At 37.9% G+C, this 17,778-nt stretch overlaps 1 long non-coding RNA gene across 1 annotated transcript in view; it reads right to left on the reverse strand.

The window, feature by feature from the left end:
* LOC122495719 overlaps positions 1 to 17,778 on the reverse strand; it is a 112,194-nt gene that overhangs the window by 6,725 nt on the left and 87,691 nt on the right. Inside the window, exon 4 of the long non-coding RNA XR_006300546.1 lies at positions 1,753 to 1,831. This is a non-coding gene — a long non-coding RNA (uncharacterized LOC122495719). The remainder of the gene's footprint in view (positions 1 to 1,752; positions 1,832 to 17,778) is intronic.

A 17,778-nucleotide genomic window follows, 5' to 3' on the forward strand; every position in this document is an offset into this window, starting at 1 on the left:
TTCATATTTGAAAAATGCCAGCCATAGGATCAATGTAACCTATGTGTGCAAAAGTTACAATTTTTAGCTATACAAAACTGATTCCTCTAATTCATTTCTTTCTCTGTTTTCTTTGCTCACTTGTTCCTTTCTCTTGCACTTGTGCTTTTCCTTCTGCCTTTCTGCTTTTTTGTTCTCTTTCTCTAACTCTACCTGCCTTTCATCACTTTGTTTCTGATTAGCTCCATCCTGCAACAAGCTCCTCTTTGTGTCGGGGGGAAGGTGGCCACTAGTATCAGGTTCAAATTCTCCTAGCTCAGTAACCTTGGCAGGAAGAGAACTTGTTTCTTCTAGCATTAAAAATGTTATCATCCTAAGGATAAAGAAGATGTGGTATATATATATACTCAATGGAGTATTACTTGGCAATCAAAAAGAATGAAATCTTGCCATTTGCAACTATCTGGATGGAACTGGAGGGTATTACGCTAAGCGAAATTAGTCAGAGAAAGACAAAAATCATATGACTTCACTCATATGAGGAGTTAAAGAGACAAAACAGATGAACATAAGGGAAGGGAAGAAAAATAATATAAAAACAGGGAGGGAGACAAAACATAAGAGACTTAAATATGGAGAACAAACAGAGGGTTACTGGAAGGGTGGTGGGAGGGGGGATGGGCTCAATGGGTAAGGGGCATTAAGGAATCTACTCCTGAAATCATTGTTGCACTATATGCTAACTAATTTGGATGTAAATTAAAAAAAAATAAAATTAAAAGATTTCTCCCCCCCCCAAAAAAAAGTGTATCATCCTGTCTTGGTACAGCTTATCTTACATTTTGCTGGTAATATTCTAATATAAGGGTAAGTCAGGAGGATATACCTCAGTTATCTGGAACCTGATCTATTACCCTTTATGGTGTATTGCTTAGGTTTTTGTTGGCGTAATGCTATGCAATAAACAACCCCAAAAATCTCAGCTCCAGCCTCAGGAGATTCTTTCTGGTCATTCCAAATGGTGCCAGCAGCTCTCAGGCTGCATGCTTCCTCATTAATATACTGCATGTGTCCTATTTCCTCAACCTTTGATTTAAAGCCGTAGGATTCATTTTGGGACACCTGGATGTCTCAGTCGGTTAAACCTCCGACTTTGGCTCAGGTCATGATCTCGCGGTTTGTGAGTTCAAGCCCCGTGTAGGGCTCTGTGATGACAGCTCAGAACCTGAAACCTGCTTCGGATTCTGTGTCTCCCTCTCTCTCTGCCCCTCCCCTGCTCATTCTCATTCTCTCTCTCTCTCTCTCTCTCCCCTCTCTCTCTCTCAAAAATAAATAAACATTAAAAATATTTAAAGTCATAGTCTTCATTCTAGTTATACTATTTTAGGTCATGCTACTGTCTCTCTGAACTGCTCATGAACCAACCTAATGCTAATTAGATTATGCCTAAGCCACATGTGCCACTCATCTAGCTACTTCTCTAAAGCACATGAGATCCTTAACAGGGTGATGGGTAGTTACCTGAAACACACGCGGGGCACTAGAACCGAAAGAAGGTGATAAAAGGCTGCCAGAATCAGCAAATGTCCAACACAGAATATGATGCTTACATTTTAGATTTCTTATTTAAGATCAACTTTGTGGTTTAGTCTACTCTGACCTTTGGAGGAAGGATTGGGCAATACCCATGATGTGAACTATTGGTAGATGCCATCTCCAAGACTGAACTTAGAAAATTTGCAGAATAAAGAAGCAAAGATGAAGAAGAGGTACCTTGTAAGGGTGATATTTTTCTTCCACCACTTGATCCAGTGATAAAGAGCGGTTACTTAAGTTTAAATTTTTTCTTTCTCTGGAAAGAATATAAGACATTCCGAATTAGAAACATCTGCTGCTACATTAATCATTGTTCCAATTCTAGAGGGAAAATAGCAAAATTTTGGTCATTACAGCGGAGGAAGAATTACCCAGAAAATATTTTTCTTGATAAAAAAAAATCAAAATACACATGTAATAAATGGAGGACACGTGTTAAATAACACAGGAGTTCTGGAAAAAAAAATCCAGTACATCTGAAATTTCTGATGCACAATAAATACTTAAGGATGGTTAAGAAGCAGTTTTAGTGATGCTGACAAGATTATTGCTACCTCCAGGTCATACCTATAGAGAGTCTTGGACTCAATGCTTATTCAAAGGACTGCAATAATAGATCAATGAGTGATGTCCTATATAGAATTCACTGTGCTTCGAAAGCTCCTACCTTAACCTTTTAAAATATTTGTCTGTGAGGTAACTTTGAACTGTCTTAAAGATTTCGAGTGTTCTTCATAACTTTGCTTCACTGAAGCCATTCCTCTAAGGAGGGACCACAATTGTCTGCTTGTTTATATTCTGGAGATGAAATTAAATAACATATGAGATGTTACTGAAATAGTCCTTAGTACATGGAAAGTGCTCAGTAAACTGTAGGACCAGTTATCTTTCTAATAACTGATGTTCTTTTGTCTCATATAATTTGTATCATTTTTCTATAAGAGCATATTCTGTGTGCAAGTTGCTGCTCTAAGGATTTGGTGGCAGAGAAGTCCACCAACACCTTAGTCTGATCTCAAAGGATGAATAAAGGAGGCAGCTGGTTTCTAACATCTTTGCTTTGACAGCTCTCAGAGCACTAGAGCCTCCCATGCATTTGGGGCTATTGGTAGCTTCTGGAGAAAGAGTGCTTGAACATCCTCAGAATGCAATGTTTTTTCAGGGAATAGTATCCATGTGTCTCAAAGTGAAAATTAAATCCAAACTTCCTTCATCATCAAACACTTGCTGTTCCTCTTTGAAAACTTGGTGAATCTGGTGCTCATGAAAACATGGGTTAGTGAAGATCAGCGTAAAAGGCTAAGTAACACATGTCTTCTTCCTCCTCTTTGGCTCTTCATTTTCATGGTCCTAATACTTCTCCACCAGAAGAAAAGCAAGGAAAAAAACAAAAACAAAAAGATGTAGAAATGATACTGCAATGTAAAGGATCACTCCTCAGTTAGTGGTAGAAGAAATGTTAGTTTGATGCAATACAGCTTGTACTGATAAAGACTGATCAGTAAATTATAACTTAGAGGTTTGAAATTACTACATTTTTTATTGTATTATTTATTTAAGAATTTTGTGATGTTTTAATTGCATTATCTACGAAGAGCAGAAGCTGTATCACAAAATAATTAGTATTCTTCATTTTGAGGTTTTTATTTTAAAATACCTATAGAGAATGTTTTAAAGATGATGCTCAAAATACAAAATGGAAACTAGAAAAAGTAGTACTGGGCATTTTAATATTTATTTACATTTACAGAGAGGCAAATCAAAGTGAGATTTGATTCTTTAATGTTTCAGATTGGACCAGGGTGAAATAGCAGAGGATGTGGAGATAGTTATGTATCTTGAAGGGAGACCCAACAGGATCTGTAGTTGAATTGGGTCTGGCATGTGAAAGGAAAAAGAGGAGTCAAGGATAACTCAGATGTTTTTACTCTGAGCACCTGGAAGGATGACTGAAGTGAGAAAAGCTGAGAATGGAGCAGGGATGAGGTAGGGATGAGCAGAGAAGAGGAGTTCCTTTGGCGTCGTGATTAAGTTTGAAGTTTGATTCTACTATCTTAAACAGTTTATTTTCCCACAAACTTATTTTGATTAAACCTCTTGGATTCCAGAGTATAATATGCCTCAATCCAAGCCCAAGGAAGAGATTTTGCTCTTCATAATTTGGCTTTTCACAAGTTCCAACAGTGTGACAATTTTTTTGAGATTATTTACTTTGAAAAATAAAAATGTAAGTATAAAGAACATGGAATAACTATCAATTATTGCTATCATTAAGTGTTGAGTATTGTGCTAACTGCTTTATAACTGTTATCTTTTATCCTGTTTTCAGATAAGAGAAATTGAAGATTTATAAGGGCCTGGGGATAACAGTTAACACAGCTAGTGAGACCAGTTTGACTCTAAAGGTGATGATTAAAGGCATTAAAATATATTTTATGTGTTTGTTTTTTCTTTTCGAAAAATTATAATACTGGTATTTATGCATATATTGGAAACATTTCTAATTTTTCTTTATTACCTTTGATAAGCATACTTTTCAGTTTAATACTAAATGAAAGCAAATATTCAAATTAATCAATCATAAACAATATTGAGCATGATTTATTATGCCTGGTTCCAATTTAAGAATTGATATGGCATCAGGACAATCATATTGAATTGTTATCAGAATGGGTAGTCATAAAAATGAATGTTTACAATATTGTTAAGTAAGCTGAAAAATATGTCAATGATATACACCAGATAGTTTCATTTTTGAAAATCAGGTATTAGGCCAGGAAAATTTTTTTCAAAGTTCAAAGTGTGTATCTTTCTGAAAGATGAGCTTAATGAATGACAGAGTTTTTGTAAATATAATTTTCAAGATGACAAACCTAGTGAACAGGTACTGGGTCAAAATATTAAAATATTAATGTGGGCACATTAGTTCAGGAGGAAACTTCTGAGTGATGATGAACAATTGCCCAAATGAAAGAAAGGAGATTAATCAATTACTGATTAGCCTGGAAGAAAATTCAATCACTGGATTTTCCACAGAAAAAATCAGGCTCCTCTGGGCTGCACACTAAATAAGACTAGAAGAGGAATCTTGTGGTGCCAAAAGCAAATCTGGATTAATCATTAGTGGCTGGTCCTTTGACAAGTGTGGTTTCCTGCCTGGAATGTCATACCCCTGCATTGAGTTTTGACTGCCAGCATGGCCAGAGACCATCATCCCTACATAATAGCATCCTATGGAAGGTCCCATGATGTCCCACTTCTCTAACATCTTCTTCGGAGTAAATTATGTTAAAAGAGCGTCACTGGTGGCACTGAAGGTGAAAAAAAGTAACAAAAGGGCAGATTGGTGCTTGTGGGGAAGGAAAGTCTCACTGTCTTGACCTGGTGATAACGAGGCTATAGGCTGACTCTGCAAATTGAAACTTTACTTTTACTTTTTTTTGAAAGTCTTCAAATTTTCATTCATTCATTCATTCATTCATTCATTTTTTAATGTAAATCCACGTTAGTTAACATATAGTGTAATAATGGTTTCAGGAGAATTTAGTGATTCATCACTTATATATATAACACCCAGGGCTCATCCCAAAAAGTCCCTTTCCTAATGCCCATCACCCATTTCTAGCCCATCCCCCCACCCAACACCACTCCAGCAACTTTCAGTTTGTTGTCTGTATTTAAGACTCTCTTATAGTTTGCTCCCCTCTCTGTTTTTATCTTATTTTTCCTTCTCTTCCCCTGTATTCACCTGTTTGTTTCTTAAATTCCACATATAAGTGAAATCATAATATTTGTCTTTCTCTGACTAATTTCACTTAGCATAATACACTCTATTTCCATCCACATTGCTGCAAATACCAATATTTCATTCCTTTTGATCACTGAGTAATATTCCATTGTATATATACCACATCTTTATCCATTCATCAGCCAATGGACATTGGGCTCTTTCCATACTTTGGCTATCGTTGATGGTGCTGCTAATAAACACTGGGGTGCATGTGCCCTTTTGAATCAGCATTTTTGTATCTTTTGGATAAATACCTCGTAGTGCAATTGCTGGGTCATAGGGTAGTTCTATTTTTAATTTTTTGAGAAACCTCCATACTCTTTTCCAGAGTGGCTGCACCAGTTTGCATTCCCACCAACAGTGCAAAAGGGTTCCCCTTTCTCCTCATCCTTGCCAACATCTGTTGTTTCCTGAGTTGCTAATTTTAGCCATTCTGACAGGTGAGAGGTGATATCTCATTGTGGTTTTCTTTTTTTTTTATTTAACTTTATTTTTTATTTTTTAAAATTTACATCCAAATTAGTATATAGTGAAGCAATGATTTCAGTAGATTCTTTAATGCCCCTTACCCATTTAGCCCATCCCCCCTCCCACAACCCCTCCAGCAACCCTCAGTTTGTTCTCCATATTTATGAGTCTCTTCTGTTTTGTCCCCCTCCCTGTTTTTATATTATTTTTGTTTCCCTTCCCTTATGTTCATCTGTTTTGTCTCTTAAAGTCCTCATATGAGTGAACTCATATGATTTTTGTCTTTCTCTGACTGACTACTTTCACTTAGCATAAAACCCTCCAGTTCCATCCACAGACTTGCAAATGGCAAGATTTCATTCTTTTTGATTGCCGAGTAATACTCCATTGTATATACACACCACATCTTCTTTATCCATTCATCCATCGATGGACATTTGGGCTCTTTCCATACTTTGGCTATTGTTGATAGTGCTGCTATAAAAATGGGGGTGCATGTGTCCCTTAGAAACAGCACACCTGTATCCCATGGATAAGTGCCTAGTAGTGCAATTGCTGGGTCGTAAAGTAGTTCTAATTTTAGTTTTTTGAGGAACCTCTATACTGTTTTCCAGAGTGGCTGCACCAGCTTGCATTCTCACCAACAGTACAAAAGAGATCCTCTTTCTCCACATCCTTGTCAACATCTGTTGTTGCCTGAATTGTTAATGTTAGCCATTCTGACAGGTGTAAGGTGGTATCTTATTGTGGTTTTGATTTGTATTTTCATTGTGGCTTTGATTTTCATGTGTCTGTAAGCCATCTAAATGTATTTTTTGGAGAAGTGCCTATTCATCTCTTTTGCCCATTTCTTCACTGGATTATTTGTTTTTTGGGTGTTGAATTTGTTAAGTTCTTTGTATATTTTGGATACTAACCCTTTATCTGATATGTCATTTGAAAATATCTCCTCCCATTCTGTCGGTTGCCTTTTAGTTTTGTTGATTGTTTCCTTCACTGTAGAGAACATTTATATCTTGTTGAGGTCCCAATAGTTCATTTTTGCTTTTGCCTTGACTCCAGAGAAATGTCCAGTAAGAAGTTGCTGGTCAGGAGACCAGGTCAAAGAGATTGTTGTCTGTTTTCTCCTCTAGGATTTTGATGGTTTCCTGTCTTTCATTATTTAGGTCTTTCATCCATTTTGAGTTTATTTTTGTGTATGGTGTAAATAATCCAGACTTACTCTTCTGCATGTCGCTGTCCAGATTTCCCAACACCATTTGCTGAAGAGACTTTTTTTCCAATGGATATTCTTTCCTGTTTTGTCAAAGATTAGCTTGCCATACATTTGTGGGTCCATTTCTGGGTTCTCTATTCTGTTCCACTGATCTGAGTGTCTGTTTTTGTGCCAGTACCATACTGTCTTGATGATTACAGCTTTGTAATACAGCTTGAAGTCTGGAATTGTGATGCTTCCAGTTTTGGTTTAGTTTGGTAAAATTATCCTGTTACACATTTTAAAAGATATTTGTTGAAAAGTAAAGAAAAAGTGATTATATTTTCAACTAATTCTCATGTATCCATAATCATAATTAGACAAGTCTCTAAATTAGACTATGTATGCTCTAGTTTCAATCAGCATTAATCAAGAAAACTTCCTTTACCTCTTAGGTTCATGTGCTTGACTCACACAAAAGCTGATATGATTATGCACATTTTATGATTTTTTAATTAAAAAAAATTTTTTTAATGGTTATTTATTTTTGAGAGAGAGAGCATGAGTGGGGAAAGAGCAGAGAGATAGGGAGACACAGAATCTGAAACAGGCTTCAGGCTCTGAGCTGTCAGCACAGAGCCTGATGCAGGACTTGAACTCATTGACTGTAATCATGACCAGGGCAGAGGTCCGACGCTTAACTGACTGAGCCACCCAGGTGGCCCTCATGATTTTTTTTAGATGGGCTGAATCAATCTGGAAATCACATTCTCCCCTCCTCCCTAAAGAACCATATTCTTTCTTTTCTATAATCAATGGAACAGCTTCCTTCCTCCCTCCATATCTTGTTGATATTAGCTGCTCTCCTGGTCAGCTATTACTTGGCATTCTGATGCCTGTCTTTGCTACCAGCTGTTTTAAAACTTCACTTTTTCTTTTCTTCTTCTTCTTCTTTTTTTTTTTTAACTAAATGGCAGTGCAGAAACACTTTTTTCCTTAATGGTGAATTTATTCAAGAAATGTAACATAGATTGAGATTCTGGCAATTATAGGCTTTAAAAAAAATAGTAGGCCTTATTTAAAACCATACTTAAGGTGAAACAGTGAGGAAAATTAAGAATCTCTTTTAGAAGAAAAAAAGCTTTAAATATTCATAATAACCTCAATCAGTCCTAAGTAGTAGGTTAATAAGGTCCTTTTTGTAATTTAACATTCTTTTCTTTTGGTGTCTCATTGAACGTTAATGTGCTTTATCTTTACTGTATTCATAATTTTTTAAAAAGCCTGCTCATTTAATGCATAGAATACTGATTTCCCTTTGGATATTTTAGACTCTGGTTTATTTCCTCATTTCCAGTCTTTATAATTTTCTACATAGATAAATGATTGTATTTTTCTATTCTTAATTTAAAAACAGGTCATGAGAGAAAAGTTATGCCAATGCAAATAATCTTTAGATTGCTAGTGCCAGGAAAGCAACATTCATAATATTGTCCTCACTGGCTTTCCTTTTGGAATTGTGGTGCCAGGGAAAATGATTTACTGCCAGCCGGGACTGAGACTTGGGCTTTGTAGAAAAGATTTATTGGCATCAACTTTGCATAAAGCCATAATCAGTCCTGAAAAGACATTTGTCACCATAAACCCTTATTTTCAGGTGCCTGACACTTTCCATAAAACTATACTTCAAGTGGGAAAGTCATTTGGGTTTTCAGATCCTTTAGTCCGGTATTTCTTGATCATTTAAAGAAAGAACATTTCTTGAACTTTCTGGATACACTAGAACAGTGTTTCTGGGACCTATCCCTAGGTTTCCACGAAGCAGGGAGGGGTGGGAACCATAAATGTACATTTTAAACAAGTGCCTGCAGAGATTCTGCTGCAAGTTGAAAACTGGAAGACATTCCCAGGAAAATGGGCATGGCATCCTGCGCATAAGCTCAGACCCTGTTTGTGTCACCTTGACTAACCAATGTTGACCTCTCTGTCTCATTTGTTTCCTTATGTATATTCCTTATATATGCTTTAATTGGGCAAGTAGACTTTCTATTTATAAATCGTGAAGTTTAAAGAAAATAAAGCAAGCGAGTACCTTACAGGAAGTATGTATAGGAAGCAGATGATTCATCTTAGTTCTACTCTTTTCCCTATAATCTGTAATGACAAACACAAACACACAAGCAAAATTACATGTGTGTGCACGCACATGCATATTCAGTCAGGCGAGGAGCAGCTCTAGGAAGAGTGAGCTGATCTCTTGATCGGAATGAGAAACTTAAAATTCACTTGTAGGAAGCAGCAATTAAGGCAAGGCTACAGCCCTGCAAAGAGTTGAGGTTAGGGGACATAAAAAAGAGCCAAAGTTTATTGCAACATGGACAATCAATAAGGCCCTGTCTTGAAACCCCAGTGTTAAGGAAGACTAAGAAGCTGGAAACATTCCTCAAGTACCAGTGACAGGCCCTCAGATTTGAACAAAGAGTTTAAAGTGCTTAATGTACTTAATGTGGCCTGCAATAATAGCCAACTATTTACTTTACCATATTCGTTAACTTGCCAAGAAACTGTGCACGAATTAATTAGTCCATCGTTTACTCTTATCTGTGCCACAAATCAGAGGGGTTCAAAAGTCAACCTAAAAGCACTTGTGCATTTCAATTGATTCCAAATGTAAAGTCATTATAGCATTTGTTTTTTACAAAATAATTTATAGCAAGCATCCTTTATAATGTGAATCTGTGAGCTCTATCTGAGGTCATTTACGTTTTAAGTTCTGAATTTTATGTGATTGTTGCGTTCTACTTCCTCTTAGAAAAATCTCCCTTTAGTCAATTTTGGACAAAATAGAGTAAATCATGAAATCAGCCAAAAGAAAGAAACCACCAAGCAGTAGTACATTTTATCATGTAGCTGTTATTTCCAGATTTATCCATTTTGGTGCTAGTTCAAAACACACTGGTTAGATTGTTTATTTTAAAATGAAATATATATTCAAAGAGGGGTTTTGCCTTAGTCACTGTTTTAAAATAACCAAAGAATATTTTTTGAGGTGTTACAAGGAAAAATAAAAATCTGGTAAATGTGTGCTCTTAATATCCAAGTCTTATTTAATATAATGGATTTATTACTGGGACAGATACAAATACATTTATTAATTCAAAATAAAATTTTATGTTGACATAGAGACCTAGGTCCTCAACAAATACATTTGTTCAAATGTTTTAATACTGGCCTAACATTTATTTTGATGATTTAAAATGGATTATGGATTATTCAAAAAGAAATATTCAAATACTAGAGATGAAAAGCTCATGAAATATTTTAAATGCTTGTTGATTATAAAAATGTAAAGCATGAGCTTGTGCCTTCAAACAATCAAAAATCAATTAAACAATTGATATTGATTAGACTGACTTTCTTAGATACGCTAAGAAAATTCAAAAGAACTTTTGCATGGAGCCCCAGGGATGCTACATTGCTCAGCCCCAGTCGGCGTTCATACTGTGTACTGAGGATGGTGCCCACTGGACTTAAGCAGGGCACACCCAGTCTGTGGGGTTGGATGCAACAGCCCTTCATGGTTCCTGTCCTCAACCAGCTTACAATCCATTTGAGCAAGGTGAAAAAGCAGGCAAAATTGAAGGTAAGATTAATACACATTAAACAATACTAGCAAGAAAGTATATATAACAATAAAATAAAAAAGAAGGGAGAAAAAATAAAATTAAGATGGTATATGTCAAAGACATGGGAATATAGTTTGTTTCTTTTGCCCTCATTAGGTGATAATGGGCAGATTCTAAAATAACTTGAGCATGTAGTTGAGGACATGCTCTGTATAACAGCATTGTCTGTGGGCACTGAGAAGCCTGGAGATTAATGACTACAACCGAGGCACTGGCAAAAATTTAAAAACTGATCCAAAATACCTTTAGTCATTTGATGAGATTGGGAAATTTCAGTTTCAACGTGAAATTACTGACTTGATAGTTTACATTTTATTTTTGTATTTTAATCACTTTGTGAATTTATAATTCCATGCTAAAAGCATCTATCATATTAAAAACCTCCCAAGAATACTGGCTCGGGGTGGAAGTGAGTTTTGTTTGGGGACAGAGTTGTGTGTGTCATGTTATGGATAAAGAATGGGTTCACAAAGACAAATTCCATGAAAAACATTTCTTGGAACCTTATAAAAAATGCTGTCACACATAAAGTTGAGCATGCAATTGTAGAGTGGTATAGATAGTTGAATGCTATAGGTGTTTTATTCATCGTTCAGGCCTTGGCTTAGGAATCACTTCCTCCAGGAAGCCCATCCTGATCTCTAAGGTTAGGTTACATGTCCCTCCTGTGGCTTTGTGTGCTGAACTATCAATGCACAATGCACTCAGTTGCAATTGCCTGTTTACTGTTCTGTCTCACATAACAAAGCAGCAACAACAGGAATTCATTAAACATTTTGCTTAATAAATCATCTTTCTTAAAGCTTTAACTAATTATCTCCTTTAATAAGAAGAACCATATAGTGAGGTATGTATGACTATTATCTTACTCTAAAAATGAGGAAATAGAGGTGTAAAGAGGTTAAGAAACTGTCCAAGTCAGAGAGAAATAATTAGAAGTAAAGGAGTCTGGTTGCTTTCTCAGCTTTTCAAAATTTCAAATCCATCACTTTCTACTGGTCACAAACATACCTGTAACAATGGTGGTTCTGCCTTACAGGGGTCAAAGAACTTTGTGAGTCTAGTGTTGTGTACTATTAGATTCCTTCTGCAAGTGTTTTTGTGAACTCTGGTAGAGCAGCTCTGTAGCGACACAGAATCTTCTAACAAGGTGCAAATTCAGCAGAATCACAGATAATCCTTCTCTCTTTTTTAAAAATTTTATTTTTTATTTTTTAAAATTTACATCCAAATTAGCATATCGTGCAACAATGATTTCAGGAGTAGATTCCTTAGTGCCCCTTAAACATTTAGCCCATCCCCCCTCCCACAACCCCTCCAGCAACCCTCAGTTTGTTCTCCATATTTATGAGTCTCTTCTGTTTTGTCCCCCTCCCTGTTTTTATATTATTTTTGTTTCCCTTCCCTTATGTTCATCTGTTTTGTCTCTTAAAGTCCTCATATGAGTGAACTCATATGATTTTTGTCTTTCTCTGACTGACTACTTTCACTTAGCATAAAACCCTCCAGTTCCATCCACAGACTTGCAAATGGCAAGATTTCATTCTTTTTGATTGCCGAGTAATACTCCATTGTATATATACACCACATCTTCTTTATCCATTCATCCATCGATGGACATTTGGGCTCTTTCCATACTTTGGCTATTGTTGACAGTGCTGCTATAAAAATGGGGGTGCATGTGTCCCTTAGAAACAGCACACCTGTATCCCATGGATAAGTGCCTAGTAGTGCAATTGCTGGGTCGTAGAGTAGTTCTAATTTTAGTTTTTTGAGGAACCTCCATACTGTTTTCCAGAGTGGCTGCACCAGCTTGCATTCTCACCAACAATACAAAAGAGATCCTCTTTCTCCATATCCTCACCAACATCTGTTGTTGCCTGAGTTGTTAATGTTAGCCATTCTGACAGGTGTGAGGTGGTATCTCAGTGTGGTTTTGATTTGTATTCCCCTGATGATGAGTGATGTTGAGCATTTTTTCATGTGTTGGTTGGCCATCTGGATATCTTCTTTGGAGAAGTGTCTATTCATGTCTTTTGCCCATTTCTTCACTGGATTATTTGTTTTTTTGGTGTTGAGTTTGATAAGTTCTTTATAGATTTTGGATACTAACCCTTTATCTGATATGTCATTTGCAAATATCTTCCCCCATTCTGTCGGTTGCCTTTTAGTTTTGCTGATTGTTTCCTTTGCTGTGCAGAATTTTTTTATTTTGATGAGGTCCCGGTAGTTCATTTTTGCTTTTGTTTCCCTTGCCTCCAGAGACGTGTTGAGTAAGAAGTTGCTGCGCCCAAGATCAAAGAGGTTTTTGCTTGCTTTCTCCTCAAGGATTTTGATGGCTTCCTGTCTTATGTTTAGGTCTTTCATCCATTTTGAGTTTACTTTTCTATATGATATAAGAAAGTGGTAGATAATCCTTCTCTTAATACTTTTTAGGCATATATATTAGCTATCTCTTCCTCTCTTTGGCCAGATCTAAGAAGGATAAGAAGGTGGGAGCTACTGAATTTTATTTCCAAAATTATCAGTCAGTTACCAAAATAAAAGAATTTGTTTTCAATCCACATTATCTGTTTACTCTCTGGAGGTTCTTAAACTGTTAGACCCAATTTTTCTTCTAAGTTGTCATATGATTGATAGACCCAATTTTAGTCCCAATTTACTAGAAGAGTCTTGAAAGATATTGTTAATTTCATCAGATTCAAATTACCTCAAAAACTCCAGTGTGCAAGCCTTCCAAATTAAACAATCCTTCCCTTCCCCACCCCTGCCACGTATACTAACACATTCACTCACAATGGTATAGAGGGTTTTTCTTTGTGCTTTTCTGGATCTCTAGACATTACTAAAACTCACACACACAAGTGTTTTTAGTTCAACAAAATACATATCAAGAAACCAAATACATATCAAGAACTATATCTGGGGCGCCTGGGTGGCTCAGTCAGTTAAGCATCCAACTCTTCATCTCAATTCTGGTCACGATCCAGGGTCATGGGATTGAGCCCTGCATCGGGCCAGCGCCGAGGATGGAGCCTGCTTGAGACTCTCTCTCCTCTCTCTCCCTCTGCCTTTCCCCAGTTTGTGCTCTTTCAATCTTTCTCAAAAAGGACTATATCTAAAAACTACTTAATTTAACCATCCTTTCATTCTTTAATCTGCCTGTTTATTCATCCAACAAATATTTACTTTAATGTAATAGAGTGGTTAAGAAGCTCAAGCTATAGAGCCAGATTCCCTTGTTGTGATTCCTAAGTATTCCAGTTATAGGCTGTGGGACCTCGGTTGGGACTGTCACAGTTTCCATATTGCTAAATTGGGGATTACAGTAATATCTATCTTATAGGATTGTTATAAGGACTGATTTAATTAAAACACATAAAATGCTGAAGGCAGCATATAATACATGTATTTCTATTTATGTTGTTGTTATTCTTATTATATGTTATTATTATTGTTATCTATGCTTGATCAATTTAAGTTTTTTTCTAAGGACAGATACTGACTTGATGGGGGTCAGTGGGAAGATGGCGGCGTAGGAGGACGCTGGGCTCACTGCATCCTGCTGGTCACTTAGACTCCACCCACACCTGCCTAAATAACCCAGAAAACCACCAGAACGGATTCTCCGGAGCCCAACATAGATGAGAGGCCCACGGAAGAGGGTAGGAAGGGCGGAGAGGTGGTGCGCACTACACGGACTGGCGGGAGGGAGCTGGGGTTGAGGGGCAGCCAGCTGGCCAAGCAGAGCCCCCGAGTCTGGCTTGCAAAAGCAGAGGGACCGGATGGAGTGTGTTCAGACAGCAAGTGGGACTTAACATCTGGGAGGTTATAAGCTAACAGCTCTGCTCGGAGAGCGGGAGGGCTGGAGGACAACGGGAGGGAGAGTTGTTGAGCCCCAGACGTCAGAGCTCAGCTTGGCGGGAACAAAGGCGCTCGCCAGCGCCATCTCCCTTGCCCATCCCCCAGAGAAAATCCCAAAGGGAACCAGTTCCTACCAGGGAACTTGCTTGCACCACGCAAACACCCAACGCTGTGCTTCTGTGGATCCATCCCTCCGGTGGCAGGTCTGACTCCCTCCCAGTGCTGCAGGGCCTCTCCTGAAGGGGATCACCGAAGGAAAAGTGAGCTGAGCCTCCCTCTCCTGCCCTTGTGCACCTTGCTGATCCACCCCAGCTAATACGCCAGATCCCTAGCACTACAAGTCAGGCAGCGTGCAAGTAGCCCAGATGGGCCACACCATCCCACAGTGAATCCCACTCTTAGGAGAGGCGAAGAGAAGGTACACACCAGTCTAACTGTGGCCCCAGAGGTGGGCTGGGGGCAGACATCAGGTCTGACTGCGGCCCCGCCCACCAATGCAAGTTATTCAAGACAGCACAGGGGAAGTGCCCTGCAGTTCTGCACCACTCCAGGGACTATCCAAAATGACGAAACGGAAGAATTCCCCTCAAAAGAATCTCCAGGAAATAATGACAGCTAATGAACTGATCAAAAAGGATTTAAACAATATAACAGAAAGTGAATTTACAAAAATAGTCATAAAATTAATCGCTGGGCTTGAAAACAGTATAGAGGACAGCAGAGAATCTCTTGCTACAGAGATCAAGGGACTAAGGAACAGCCAGGAGGAGCTAAAAAATGATATAAAGGAGATGCAAAATAAAATGGACACAACCACAGCTCAGACTGAAGAGGCAGAGGAGAGAATAGGTGAACTAGAAGATAAAATTATGGAAAAAGAGGAAGCTGAGAAAAAGAGAGATAAAAAAATCCAGGAGTATGAGGGGAAAATTAGAGAACTAAGTGATCCACTAAAGAGAAATAATCTACGCATAATTGGTATTCCAGAGGAGGAAGAGAGAGGGAAAGGTGCCGAAGGGGTACTTGAAGAAATAATAGCTGAGAACTTCCCTGAACTGGGGAAGGAAAAAGGCATTGAAATTCAAGAGGCACAGAGAACTCCCTTCAGACGTAACTTGAATCGATCTTCTGCATGACATATCATAGTGAAACTGACAAAATACAAGGATAAAGAGAAAATTCTGAAAGCAGCTAGGGATAAACATGCTCTAACATATAAAAGGAGACCGATAAGACTCGTGACGGATCTCTCTACTAAAACTTGGCAGGCCAGAAAGGAATGGCAGGAAATCTTCAATGTGATGAACAGAAAAAATATGCCGCCGAGAATCCTTTATCCAGCAAATCTGTCATTTAGAATAGAAGGAGAGATAAAGGTCTTCCCAAACAAACAAAAACTGAAAGAATTCACCACCACTAAACCAGCCCTACAAGAGATCCTAAGGGGGATCCTGTGAGACAAAGTACCAGAGACATCACTACAAGCATGAAACCTACAGACATCACAATGACTCTAAACTCATATCTTTCTATAATAACACTAAATGTAAATGGACTAAATGTGCCAACCAAAAGACATAGGGTATCAGAATGGATAAAAAAACAAGACCCATCTATTTGCTGTCTACAAGAGACTCATTTTAGACCTGAGGACACTTTCAGATTGAAAGTGAGGGGATGGAGAACTATTTATCATGCTACTGGAAGTCAAAAGAGAGCTGGAGTAGCCATACTTATATCAGACAAAACTAGACTTTAAATTAAAGACTGTAACAAGAGATAAAGAAGGGCATTATATAATAATTACAGGGTCTATCCATCAGGAAGAGCTAACAATTATAAATGTCTATGCACCGAATACGGGAGCCCCCAAATATATAAAACAATTACTCACAAACATAAGCAACCTTATTATAAGAATGTGGTAATTGCAGGGGACTTTAACACCCCACTCACAACAATGGATAGATCATTCAGACACACGGTCAATAAAGAAACAAGGGCCCTGAATGATGGATTGGATCAGATGGACTTGACAGATATATTTGGAACTCTGCATCCCAAAGCAAAAGAATATACTTTCTTCTCAAGTGCACATGGAACATTCTCCAAGATAGATCACATACTGTGTCACAAAACAGCCCTTCATAAGTATACAAGAATTGAGATCATACCATGCATACTTTCAGACCACAATGCTATGAAGCTTGAAATCAACCACAGGAAAAAGTCTGGAAAACCTCCAAAAGCATGGAGGTTAAAGAACACCCTACTAAAGAATGAGTGGGTCAACCAGGCAATTAGAGATGTCTCTAAAGAAGACATCCGGATGGCCAACAGGCACATGAAAAGATGCTCAACGTCGCTCCTCATCAGGGAAATAGAAATCAAAACCACACTCAGGTATCACCTCATGCCAGTCAGAGTGGCCAAAATGAACAAATCAGGAGACTATAGATGCTGGAGAGGATGTGGAGAAACGGAAACCCTCTTGCACTGTTGGTGGGAATGCAAACTGGTGCAGCCACTCTGGAAAACAGTGTGGAGGTTCCTCAAAAAATTAAAAATAGACCTACCCTATGACCCAGCAATAGCACTGCTAGGAATTTATCCAAGGGATACAGGAGTACTGATGCATAGGGCCACTTGTACCCCAATGTTCATAGCAGCACTCTCAACAATAGCCATCTTATGGAAAGAGCCTAAATGTCCATCAACTGATGAATGGATAAAGAAATTGTGGTTTATATGCACAATGGAGTACTACGTGGCAATGAGAAAGAATGAAATATGGCCCTTTGTAGCTACGTGGATGGAACTGGTGAGTGTGATGCTAAGTGAAATAAGCCATACAGAGAAAGACAGATACCATATGTTTTCACTCTTATGTGGATCCTGAGAAACTGAACAGGAACCCATGGGGAAAGGAAGGGGGAAAAAAAAGAGGTTAGAGTGGGAGAGAGCCAAAGCATAAGAGACTCTTAAAAACTGAGAGCAAACTGAGGGCTGATGGGGGGTGGGAGGGAGGGTGATGGGTATTGAAGAGGGAATCTTTTGGGATGAGCACTGGGTGTTGTATGGAAACCAATTTGACAATAAATTTCATATATTTAAAAAAAATAAAAAAATAAAACCACTTGATGGAAAAAAAATAAGGACAGATATTAATTCTTCTGACAAACAGATGCACTCTTAAAATT

Source organism: Prionailurus bengalensis, chromosome F2 (genome assembly GCF_016509475.1).
Source record: "Prionailurus bengalensis isolate Pbe53 chromosome F2, Fcat_Pben_1.1_paternal_pri, whole genome shotgun sequence".
NCBI lineage: Eukaryota > Metazoa > Chordata > Mammalia > Carnivora > Felidae > Prionailurus > Prionailurus bengalensis.